The sequence below is a fragment of the Corvus cornix genome, chromosome 14, assembly GCF_000738735.6.
Source record: "Corvus cornix cornix isolate S_Up_H32 chromosome 14, ASM73873v5, whole genome shotgun sequence".
NCBI lineage: Eukaryota > Metazoa > Chordata > Aves > Passeriformes > Corvidae > Corvus > Corvus cornix.
Genome location: NC_046344.1, coordinates 6,756,664 through 6,769,758, shown reverse-complemented (window position 1 = coordinate 6,769,758; position 13,095 = coordinate 6,756,664). Strand labels below are relative to the sequence as shown.

At 56.3% G+C, this 13,095-nt stretch overlaps 1 long non-coding RNA gene across 1 annotated transcript in view; it reads right to left on the bottom strand.

The window, feature by feature from the left end:
- The window catches only part of LOC120410779, a 56,652-nt gene continuing 43,557 nt past the window's right edge, over positions 1-13,095 (bottom strand). The window contains exon 3 of the long non-coding RNA XR_005603101.1: positions 1-1,523. This is a non-coding gene — a long non-coding RNA (uncharacterized LOC120410779). The remainder of the gene's footprint in view (positions 1,524-13,095) is intronic.

Sequence of the window (13,095 nt, the reverse complement as noted above, 5' to 3'; positions counted from 1 at the left end):
CACGAGATCCCAGTGGGCAGCCACAGGATTTGCAGGAATGTGGCACAGCCAGGATGACGGCAAGGCAAGGATTTCTGTGCCAGGGTATGGGGGCACCAGGCATGGCCTGGTGCATGCTGCTGGGGGAATTTGGGTGCTTTAGGGTACTTGGGGTGCCGGTGTGAGCCTTGCCATGGTCATGGTGCCGGTGCACTGGTGGGGCTCTCAGCAGAGCAGGCTCAGCATTCCATGGGGTTGCAGAGCCACGGCTCTCCCTACCTCCAACCAGGCTCACAGTGCTGCCATGCAGGCAAATCCAACCTAAAACACCCCAGCTCAACCTCCAGGCTGGGGACACAACACAGAACAGAGCCACGATGGCACACGGGGAAGGCAAACAACCACTGAAACGTGAACAAACCCCAGTGGTGAACACCTGGCTCCTGGTCCCTGTGGGCACCTGGGACACCATAAACTCACCACAACCCAATGCTCAGAGCAGTGAGACGCCCTGCCCATGCCAGGGTGAAGGTTACCACTCAGGGGCCACAACAACATCCAGCACCGGGACAAAGCAGAGGTAGAAAGGCAAACACCAACCCCTGCAAAAACCCTTCCCTATCCATTTATTTTAACCACTCCATTCCCATCCTTGTTATTTATGGTGCTTCATAACACAATGGTCAAAGTAACGAAGTTTGGGGGGGTTGCATGACCAACACAGAGGTAGGACCATGATGGGGGATCCCACCACCAGCTCCCACATGCAGGCACCAAGTTCCTTTCCAATCCTGGGCTGTATTCACTAAATCTGAGCTCGGTTTCTCTGCTGGCATCCCAATCCCATAGAAAGTGTTGGGAGTGGCAGCCAGTCTCACCAGGCTGGTGTCAGCATCGCTGGAACAGCAGCAGCGCCGTGATGGAAAGTTGCTGGAACATCAGCTTTGGATGCTGAGTCCTGGTAACAGTTGCTATGTGAAACATTCAGAGGTGGAATTTACTGTCACAGTTAATAATAGATGAAGGTTTTAGAATTTTTGATGCTTTACATTTTAAGCTGTTTGATTTATAATGTTTCAGAAAAGGGTGGGGGGAGGCAGGAGCTGAACAGCAGCATGAGGTAAACAAAGCAAGTGGGGAGGTGGGCAAAGGGCTTCATTCATCCATCCATCCATCCATCCATCCATCCATCCATCCATCCATCCCTCTGCCCACTTCAGGGATGCACTGAGACCCTCATGGCCAACAGTGGGATGGGGTCTCCCCACCAACCACCAACACCAGTAAGCACCCTGGTGGAAAACCACGGCACAATTGGGACGCAGCCCCTCAATTGCACATCACACTTCATTTTGGGGTTTTTTTCTGCCTTCAGTTGCTGCATCTCTCCTCCCTGTTTTCATTCCGTCGGGTTGCTGGGTTATTTACTTGCTGGCGCTCCTCTCTCCTCTCCCCTCTTGCAGGTGTATTTCAAGTAGCTCCGTAAATAGCAGTGCGTGGCGTGCCTGCGGCGGAGCGCGCGGGTCCTGCTGATTAGGAACACGCTGCCAAAAAAAAGAAGGGTCTCACTTCCCTGCCGAGCTGCCACCCTGTTTCCACAAAGAGGTGCCAATGTCCCGGCATATGGGGATGCTCCAGCTGGATCCCGAGGGGCTGGTGCGTGCTGTGTCCACTCCTTTCTGGAAAGGAGCAGTGAGCACAGGTGCTGTGTGAAGAACCTCGGTGTCTCACGGTGTCCTTTGGGCAAAGCCCTGTGATGGGTTCAGCTCTGGTACATTCTTCCTGCTTCTCCCAAACACTGGAGCATCCCAATATTCCAAATGTGTGTGTGGAGCATCCCAACACCTCAGATGTGTGGTCAGGAGGATTTAATCCCAGCTCAGTAAGGCTTCAGGTCATGACATGAGGAGCAGAGGAGGAGTCCACACTTCCTCCACCAGTGCTGGGCATGCAGTGACATCTTGACAAAATTGGGGGGTGGGATGGAATAGAGGGGATTCCCCTCTGCTCCTCCAAACCAAGAGAGGTGACACAGTGCAGAGAGGAGATACTTTGCAATGCTGTTGGGAAGATGTGGCGACTGGAGCTGGGATGCTGGAGCCTCCAACACCTGGAGACATTCCAGCCCTAACCAGGTCCACGGCTCCTGCCAAAACTCTGGGTGCACACAGGGGCTCCCAAACCCGAGGAGGTGGCTGAGGTGCATCCCCCACCACCAGCACTCTCCAGCCCCTCTGGAGCTCCTGTTTCCCCCAGAATTGAAGATTCCCAGGGGTCCCAGGCTGAGCTGCCCCATGATGTCTCAATCAGGGCTGTGCATCGCCCCATTTACATACGCACATCCCGGCTGGAGCCGAGTATAATTTCCTTATAAAGTGGCTTTGACACATGGGGTAGCTCGCCTTAATGAGGAGGGTTATTCCACAAAGATCTGTTACTAATGGGCTTGGGGCAGGCAGCGCCCGTGCACACAGACTCCTGCTGCCAAACCCAGCACCACACCGCACCCGGATCTCCCCACGGACACAGCATCCCCACCAGAATTACCCCCATGGCTGAGCCAGTGCTGGCAACCCCTGCCTTGGTGGGATCTCATCCTGATCCCAGTAAGATCTGTGCCTTTGCCAGCTGCCTCTCTGCTTTGCATCAAAACCCACTTGGAGGTCCAGAAAGGCAACCATGAGGCACACCTTGGTATGGAAACCACTCAACCCTTCCCAAAAACCAGCTCCAAGGAGGGAGATCGAAGTCAGCACAGCACTGGAGTCCCCCAGTACGCACAAGGTCCCTGAAACATCAAACCATCCATGTCCCTGTCCGTGCGGGCACCCTCTCTACAAAGGCACCGCTCCTGCCTGGCACCAGCTCTGCCAGTGACCAGCCCGTCATTACCAGAACGGCCTAATTAAAAAAACATATTAAAACCCGTGACTCCCCCAAGACCAAGCCCCTCCCTGCAGAGCCCCGACAAATTCAATGCACAGCTTCATCCCCGCCACTCCCCCGGGCTCCCCGGGGACCCCCGTTAGCGGCGGGTGCCTCGTTAGCCGGCGGCGTGCCGGAGATTGGCTGCAACTCGTTCGCGGCGTCGAGCAGCTCTGCCCCAGACACCTTCTCCTGCGACCGGAGGCGCGCTACGTCCCAGGGCACTGTCACAATATATTAAGACGCGGCGCTAAAAATAAGCAACGGCAAAAATAAGCAGGAAAATCGTGGTCCCTGCCTGCCCCTGCCGGCCTCGCACTGGCGGAGCTCCCGCTGCCACACGCGAGCTGGGGAAGCATGTCAGGAACGAGAGGTTTTTGCTGGGTTTTATTAAAGCGACGTGTTTTCCCCTTCCCTCCGCCCCCAATCTCCAGCCGCTCCGAGGAGCGAGCCCCGCGGTGACACACAGGATTTGGTGACAAATCATCCCGGGGGTGGGCGGTTTCTCTGCATGCTGGTGGTTCCGGGCATGGCCACGGCTGGTGTGAGGCCCTGCCTGGCCCTCCGGGGCTGGAGCGGATCCTTGTCCGCCCCACGCAGCCCAGGATGGGGCTCTGCTCCCCGAAGGGGGACACCCCAGGAGCCACGGGCACTGCTCCGTGTGCCCAGCCATGGGGTGCCAATCAAAGGATGGGTGGGTTTTGGCCAGCCCCGTGTCAGACACAACAGCCAGGCTGGCTCCCTGTGGAGCCTCCATTCCCACAGCTCCCCAACATCTGCAAACACCCCATTCTCCTCGCTCGCTGCAAGCCAGACACATCAGTGCCGGCGTGGCACAGCCCACGGGATGGGAGCTGGGAGAATCCTCTACCCGGGAATGCGTCTTGGAGCACCTGGGGAGAGGGCAAGAGGCTGCCCGCACTCCTCCCGCTACCTGCACCCCGTGGAGTACCATCCTCCACGCCTGAATCCTTGGGGCTGTCGGAGGCACCAACAGGGACACAGCCCCTGCTTGTCTCCGTGAGATGAAAGGGCAGCTCCAGGCGCGGGGACGGCTCCGTGCCTCCAGCCGAAGGCGTGCGGCCGCCCTGCTGCCTCGGCTGCGGCTGGAACGAATGCGTGCACATACCTCTGCCCCGGCACGGGTGTTTGCTCTTCTCTTCCGCGGCTGTGATTGATTAAAGGATCAGGGACATCTGAGAATGGAGGCAGCAGCGGCAGCAGCAGAAGCAGCTCCCTTTGGACTTGGAGAGCTTCCTTGCCTGCTGCTTGCTGCTGCCGTTGCCTGTCAGGCAGCTTTTAATCAAGGTTTGCTTATATCTGCAAAGGCCTTTCCCAGAGGGATGAAGGGAGGAAAAGAGGGGGGGAGAGTATATTAACATGCCAGCCACCCTCCCTCTCCCTCTCCTTTGTTTATGGAGAGGGTCAGTGCTTGGAAACGGCTGGCAGGGACCGGGAAAGGCGCTTCGGGGGTGCCGGGGGTGCTGGATTGTGGTGCAGCTCTTGGCATGTCCAGGTCTCGTGGCATAGCCAGGGGTAGGGAGGGTATCACACTTGGCTGGGATGTGCTCAATAACAGCACCAGTGTGTGGAGGGAGCAGGACCTGGGGACCAGGGCTTGGTGGCTTCTTCTGGGTGGCCTTGGATGCCTGGAATGTCCCCACAGGCATGCCAGGGAGGGGACCAACCTGCATACCCCCAAATCAGAGTCTCAGCCCAGAGAGACCAACACCAACCATATGCTGAGACCAGCACTGTCCGTACACCAAGACCACTCAGGCGGAGGAAGCCCAGGCCCCTCCATCCCACCCCTGGCTTCATGGAAGGTCAGGGTCCCCATCCTCATCCTACAGCCCACTGGGACTGCAGCCAGGATGGCCACATCACACCACCTCTTCTCCCTTCTGCAGGGTGGGCTCTGGCAGTGAAACCACGGCTGGGAAGGACCAACACCGGCCCCACACCTGCCCCAGGGCTGGGTTTGCCCCATGGCACTGGGATTTCAGCACGGCACAGGCTTGGGAGCACGCCGGCATCAGCCACCACTCCACCATCACCCACCACAGCCACGCACACCCGTACGAGCAGTGTGGGAGGATGGGTGACCCCCAGCCCTGTGTCCCCTCATCAAGCACTGTCTCTGCCTCCGCTGCCATTCCCGCACATCACTTTGGCTCTCCACGTTATCTTATTGCTTGGCTAATGACCTGCTAAAAGTATTATGTGAAAAACCACGCTCTTAGCCAGCCATTAGACTGGTTAGGACCAGCGGGTTATGCTTTATTGCTTTAATAGCTGAGTTTATGAAAGGTCGTCTCATAACTGATAACATGCATAATTTTTGTAACTTAATTAATGCTGCTAATATACTGGAGTCTCCATCAGCTGCTGGTGCAACTGATGCGCAGTTTGCATCCCGAGCGGGGCTGGGAAGAGTATCCTGGGCCAGGCTCTGCTCGCTGTCCTTGCCAAACAGCACCCAAAATGGGAACACAGTTCAAATCCACACCAAAACCCCACCGTGCCACTTTTCCACTTTGGAGCGTCCCGTTCAGAAATGCTCCAGCAGAGACAGGGATTGCTGTGAGTGGGCAGAGGGAAATGGGAACAGATCCAGTTCCCAACCCCACAAGCCTGAAGAGAAGGGATTTCTTTGCTTCCATTCTGTTCAGCCCATGGAGAAGCCAAGGGCAGATGTGGGACCCGCAGTCAGGGAGAGTTTTACCTGTGGAAGAACCAAAAACCTCTGGGGGATGGGAGTTGCTCCAGCAATCGCATACATCTCTGACTGAAGTTACAACTGAGCAAAGGAGTTTTGCCTTGATTGGGGATTTGTGTCTGTGTCCCAAGAGGGTTCCCCTGGGAACCCTCGGACAGACCCTGCTCCTCTGATGATGCTAAGGGCAGCCAGGCTGGCATGGGGCAGGATCCTGCTGGAACTGCTGCCTTTCTTCCCGGCACCGGGTTTTAAGGACAACCTCCTTGACAACAATTTTGACAGTATTTTTTCAGAATTTCTTTTAACAACACCCTCCTGTGAGGGTGGCGAGGCCCTGGCACAGACTTCCAGAGAAGCTGAGAATGCCCCCTCCCTGGAAGTGTCCAAGGCCAGGTTGAATGGGGCTTGGAGCAACCTGGGATAGTGGAAGGTGTCCCTGCCCATGACAGGGGGTGGAAGTGGATGGACTTTAAGTCCCTTCCAATCCAAACCATTCTACGATTCTGTGACAAGTACACATTTTTCTCATTAAAAGGGAAAAAATATAAAAGCAAACAACTTCTCTGCACTGCCCAAGCGCACACCTGGGGGGCTGAGCGTCCATGGGGGAAGCTGGGAATCAGAGGCATTTCCCAGGCAGCAAAAACAGGCCCTTCCCTTGCAAAGAAAAAAAAAAAGAAGAAAAAAAAAAAATCATGTAAATAGGAGCCCAGGTGCATGCGGTGTGTGAGTCCCTGATATGCTGCCACCAGCAAATCTGGTGAGCTGTGAATCCCCGGCACCGCGCATCCAACGCTGCAAATCCGAGCTGCTCCAGTCGCCTGCTTAGTTTTGCAAATTCTTTCCTGCTGGCTGAGAAAAGCCAATATGTCTGCTGCTCCCGCTCCAGCGCAATAATTGTTCAGCGCTGGTTATCATCCTGCCAGAAAGGCACGAGCTACCGCTGGGGCACTCTGCTTGCTGTAAATGCAGCGAGATGATTTCCTAGCAAATGCAAGTTTTCCAAGGAAGTGGGTGGAATCTGCTTGTCTCTGATTAGACAGCTTGGGTTTTTGTTTTCCTGGTGCTTTAGAGAGAGAGAGAGAGAAAAAAAAAAAAAAAAAAAAAGGCATAAAATATGTGGCTTTGCATCCCCTCTGCCCTGAATTGCAGGCTTGCATGCATCCAGGCGATGGTCCCCTTGGGACAGGCAGCTTTGCCCACACTCTGAGCAATGATCCCGTGGAATGAGGCTATGATCTTTCATCAATCATTGCTGAGCGCTTCTCCCTCCCGCGCCCGCTCCCCAGGCTGTGCCCGCTGCGAGCGCACAGCCCCACAGCTCTGCTTCCCCTTCGGGCCTCCAAAAATCAAGGGGTGCAGGCTTGGCCCCCCAAGTGCCTGGGGGGTCAGGACTCTGCTTGGGGACAAGGGGCACAGGACAGCCCCTCTTTCACCCTCCCAGGTCAGCACAATGCTTGGGAGGGATGCAGGATGCCAGACACGGCTTGCAGGACCACAGGGTGAATCCCAAATTCTGGCGCTGCAACCAGACTAACCAGGATGCTGCGAGGGAGGTGGGATCAGGACAAGCCCTGAGGCTGTGGAGAGACAGGTCTGCCTCCCCGCCCTTGCCAGGGGAGGAAAAATGACTTGAAATTAAGATTTCCTGATGTTTGGGGGCTTGGAGACCTTGACACCCCCTGCGTCCATCTGGCTCTTCCCCTCTTGTGGCAGCTCGCTCCTGCGCTCCTGTCTATCCGTGAATACCAATTATGGTTTAGGAGAATGTATATCTGAGATGTGCAAATACAAAAGGCAGGAAATAAAAGTCATCTCTTACTGAAGAGGAGAGGTAACCATGACTACCTGGGACCTCATTTAAAACTGTGCCGGCCGCAGGCTAAAAGGCAACGCTTCCTATTGTTACACACGTTTACGGAAAGCTTTGAAAACCCATTTTCCCCCCCAAAACCAGCTGGGAAGTAAGAATGAAAACGAGAATTGGAGGTGGGGGGGGAGGATATAGAAGATATTTATTGGTGTTTGTGGGCTGGTTTTGCATCCCACCTGCATGAAAACAGCCGGCAAGCTGAAACTTCAAATGAGCAACTCGGAAGGAGACGGAGCGCCAGCGGCTGCGGCATCGAGGTTCTGGTGCCACGTGGCAGCCGGCCGGGAGCCCGCGCGGCACGGGCAGAGCTGCGGCTCCAGCGCTCGGAGGGGGATGCACCCCTGTAGGAAAGTGGGGTGTGAGTAAACCTGTAAGGGCTCTCCATGCTGCAAACACCGCCAGGATGTGCTCGGGGTTTGCGGGGAGCTGGGAGGAGATGGTGGCTCTTGGTGCCGGCCCCAGCTGGCACCCAGACATGCTTTGCACACTGTCACAGGCTGTGGTTGGTTGGATTTTGGAAGTGCCCTGGGCTTGCTGAAATCACACGTGTGGTAGCTGCTGTTTGCATGCCAGATCCTGCAGCCTGCAGGAGGGATACCCATGATGGCGGGGGATAACTGGGAATCGCCAGCTGCCCAGCTGAACGTTTTCACCAGTCAGATCTGTAGGGCCAGCGCGGAGCCGGGGGACACCAGCAAAGACACCCCATTGCTCCAACACGTGTGTAACCACAACCTGTCCCAGTCACATCAAAGACCAGGAAAGCTGTCTGCCAGCCACCAGCCTCGCCAGGACTTCACACCACTCTCAAGCTCATGGTTATAAGGCCAATGACCGGGCAATTAAACTGATTTTTGGTTCAAAGGCCGTCCCACCTGGCACACACAGACAACAGGAACCACCTCAAAACCAGATGCTGCTTTCTCAGGGATCTGTGCTGGGCACCAAGAGGGATAACTGTGGATGCAGACAAATGTGGTGGTCACCTCCACCCTCGTCATTCCTGGGCACCTGCCACAAGCTCCCACTGGCAAAGCTCTCCCCTGCCCACTGCCGGCACAGCCATGGCCCTCAGGCCCCCCTGCCAGCACTCTGGACCCACACCTGGGACCACACAACGGGGCTGCAGGCAGGAGCCCCAGCCAGGAATTATGGTCTGTACAAAAGACAATGACAGTGAATCTTGTTACTGGCTTTTCAGCAAACGTAATTCCTTTTTATTAGAAAATTAAAGGGTATGAAAAGCTTTCCAAGGCTGAAGAGCTGAAATGTGCTTTCATAAAATATGCGGCGTCTGATAAAACGGATTTGCTTGTCTGCCTGCCCCAGCCCCCTCCCCCTCCTGGCTTTTATTCCTACTGGCAAGGTGATACCTTTTGCCAAAACACCAATCCCGATGTGGCCAGCGGAGACTCTTGGGGACCAGCGCTGCTCCCCAGCATCCCAGTCATTCCACCCTGAGGCAGCCTGCACCTGTTTGAGGTTGGGTTTGGGTTGGATTTTTTAGCTAAATGAAACTCTGAGGGACAGTTTTTTCCCTCCAGGGCTGCAGGTGAAGTCTGACAACAACCCAAACCATCACCCCAAATGCAGCCGTGAGGATGCAGCAGTTGCCAGCAGCAGAAGGTGAAGCCAGGCAATGGCAGACAGAAAGGAATGGATTCCCCCAGACATCACACAAACAGCAACTATTAAAATCTTCCTGGGAAGTTCCCTCCTGAGGAGAAAGTCATGTGCCCTCCTGTGCCCCAGCACTGAGCTGCGTGCGAGAGGTGCTGAGGGCCGGCGAGTTGCCAGCATCAGGCAGCGGGCAGCCAAGGTAACGCGAGGAATCTCGATTTCTTCCCTTTAATCGTTCCCTCTCTCTGTCTCTTTCATCTTTCTGCTGGTCCAAGTCAACCTCCCATGTTCGTGAGGGTAAAGATTCTTGCTCTCTCCCACTTGGCACTGTGGGGCTGGCACAGGCCAGGGACCACAGCACCCCGGAGCGATGCTGGCAGATGGTGCTGCCTCTTCCATCTTTTGTGGGCAGAACGCCCCTTGCCAGCCCTCCACAAGGACCACAGCCTTAGGGTTCACCTCGACCCTCCAGGCTTTTTATGTCCATTTCATTACCAGGTCAGTTTTGCCTCTGCAAGTCCCATGGAATGCATGGCAATGGGATGCATCCATGCCCACACAGAGATCCCCACAGGGACGGTACACAGGGACCTTGCTGTGGCCACTGTGGGCACAGGGCTGGCACCCCCTGATGGTTTGTCACCCTTGGCATGGCAGAAATAGGGGGAAGTGAAACAACATCCCCTGGGTACCATCAGGGAGCTGACGCCTCAGCTGGGAGAGGACGTGGCAGCCCTGGCCACTGTCCCCAAATGACTCCAGCCCTGGCGATGTGACACAGGAGCAGGAGGCAAGGAGACAGCAACACCAGTGGCATGCACCCACTGCAGCGTGCAGGACAAGCCACTGGACATGGGGTCATTGGGCTGGTAGGGACAAGGACAGGCGGCAGATTCAGCCGTGTCCCTGCCACCATGCTGGGCACCAGCACTGCTGCCATGGGGAGACACAACTCCAGCAGCAACACCATGTCCCCACATGCCCCCTCAGTTCTCTTGCAAGCAAATGTGCCATGACCCAGCTACAGCATCTCCTTCCCACCCCATCAGCCGTGGGTTCCCCGTGCCACTGTGGGCTCCCGGTGCCACTGGCAGTGCTGTGCGAGTGCTGCCCGGCTGGCTATTACCACAGGAAGAGCTGTAACACTACAGCAAACCTCCCTGCTCAGCCCTGCTACAAATCAGGGTCAGGCGGCAGCGCTGTTAGACAGAGCCTGCCAGTACGTGCTCCTGCTCCTAATGTCCTCCCGCCGCACGCTTAATGGGGACGCGCAGGAGAGTGATGCGACGAGGCAGAGGCTCGGCCCCGCTGCCCATCCGGGGGTTCCTGCCCTCAGAGCCGGCTCCCTGTCACCAGTGGAGCTGAGGGTTAACACCAGGGAGGCACGGCCAGGGATGTTTTCTTCCCTGGAGCTGCTCTGGCTTTACCTTTAACATCTGCAAATGTGGTTAAAAGTTTGCCGAGCCTATTTTTAGAGCCTCTCACCACATGCGATTTCTCCATCGTGAGACAGGAAACGCTGATGAGGTTGTTCGCCACGGAGCTGCTTTTTCCTCCCTGGATGGCCTCTGAGCTCCTCTGGCCTGTGTGGTGCTGCCACGCCACTGGTGTCCCTGGTCCCCACCTCCCAGGGTGTCCCATGGTGGCAGCTATGGCAACCCAAGAGCTGAGGGTGACAAACTGCTGGAGGGTGCCGGCCCTGCACCTGCCAGCATGGTGGTCACACCAAGGTCACCATCCATGGTCCCTAGGCAGTGGCGGAACGGATGTGTCCCGATGCTGTTCAGCCCCAGGGACTTGGAGGCAAAACTGCTCCCAGCAATGGAAATACAAAACCTTGAGGGTGAAACCAGGCCCCAGCATTGTGGACCTTGTCCACCATCTTGCTCCATGCCTCAGTTTCCCCAAAGGAACAATATTTTTCTTGGCTCCCCACCCTGGAGAAGCGCTAAGGGCTTGGGCAGCTGCTGCACCTCCTTGACCATGGGATGCATCAGCACTGGGCACAGGGGCTGCCAGTAAACAGACCTTGGCAGGGGTGTCCACTACCAACCCTCACACCCACCACCCCCAGCATGGGCAGCTCAGTGTGTCCCCACCATCACGCTTAACACAAAACACTTCGGAGCCAAAGCAGACCCGGCTGCCCCACCGGGCCGGGCCCTTCTCCGTGCCTGGCCCCGTGTCGCGGGCTCGGCAGCACGCAGGCGCGGCTGCGGCCGGGCGGCGCGGGTACCTGCTGTTTGAATGTCAACACCTCATTTATACATCTTGATTGGCTCTCATCAGCCATGCTGCGCTACACCTGATTGCTCCGAGCCGACGCAGGGTGCCAGGCTGCAGCGCCTAATTCCAGTTAATTGGCCCTTCATCCGAAGCAAAACAGAAATACAGGAATAAAGAAACAATAAACCATCCTCCCCCGCTAAAAAAAATTAAAATCTTGGCGTTCTGGAGGGTTGGTTTTATTTTGCAACCGTGAGCAGGCCATGCTGTGGGCTATGGGAATTCCTTCCCAGGAGTGCTGCACCCTGCATGAGCTGGGAGATGCTTTGCCACCCACCGGCTTGGCTCACTCGTGCTCCCCCTCATCCCACAACGAGCCCTGCGTTCGTGTCACGCTCGCCTGTGCTCCTACTCCCGCCCGCTCTCGCAAACCACTGAGGCTGAAATTTCAATTAAGAATGAGAAATAATTACCCGCCGCTCCACATTTCCTCTAAAATGGTAGCCAATGCCGGCAAGCCGAGTCACCGCCTCCTGCCACGTCCTGGCGCTCACCGGCAGGCTGGCATTCGGATGACATTTCCAGGATAATGCCGGCCCAGCTGCCGCACGCTGGTGGCTGCGCCCCCAGCCATGCCGGGAGGCCAGTGCTGGCGGATGCTTGGAAGAGATGCTCTCTTCCACAGTGGGAGTGGGGCTGCTGCGAGCCCCTGCTGCCATGGCTCAGCCTTTGAACTCTCTGCCTGGCACTGCCTGCTCCCAGCCATGCCCTGGGCTGGGATGCTGGTCCCCTGCTCTCCACCTGGCAGAAGTGCTGCGTGATAATGACTTGGCTCATCTCCTTCCAAGCCACACGTCATGGGGAACCACCATGCTGCTGTCCCCAGCAGCCACCATGCACAGGGATGGGGCATATGGGGATGTTCCCCTCACTCCAAGGAAGGCACTGAAGTGCTGGAGTGCATCCAGAAAAAGGCAACGGAGCTGGGGAAGGATCTGGAGCACAAGGAGCGGCTGAGGGAAACTTCTCAGCCTGGAGAAAAGGAGGCTCGGGGGAAACTTCTCACTCTCCAAAACTCCCTGACAGAAGGGTACAGCTAGGTGGGGGTCGGGCTCTGCTCCAGGTAACAAGTGATAGGACAAGGGGAAATGGCTTCAAGTTGAGCCAGGGGCAGTTGAAGTTGCATATTACGAAAAATGTCTTCACCAAAAGGGTGGTCAGGCATCAGAACAAGCTGCCCAGGGTATTGGTGGAGTGTTCATCCATCCTGGAAGTGTTCAAAAAATGTGTGGATGTGGCACTTGGGGACATGGTTTAGTGGTGGGCTTAGCAGTGTTGGGTTAATGGTTGGACTTTGACGGTCTCAGAAGGGTTTCCCAACCTTCATGATTCTGTGATTCAATGATTCCATGCAGGAGGGCAGGAGCAAGAGGATGGGCAGCACCAGGGTGGGCAGCAGCCTTGGCTGCACCACTGGCCTGTGGAACAGCACTGGGAAAGGGCAGACAGGCCCACTTTCAGCCCCCCAGCCTGGGGACACCAGCAGTGTGGCTGTGTCTGCCTCCCCCATGACACTACTCCAGGCAGATGCCCCAACCCAGCACTCACCGGGGCACCTCAGACCTGCCCACAGCTCCAGAAATCACACTTCTTGCACCGTTTCATTTTAGCACAGCCAGAAATAAGAGGAACAAACTCCATCAGGGTTGGAAAGGGCACAGACCCCAATCAGAGGATGATCTGGCATCCCCAA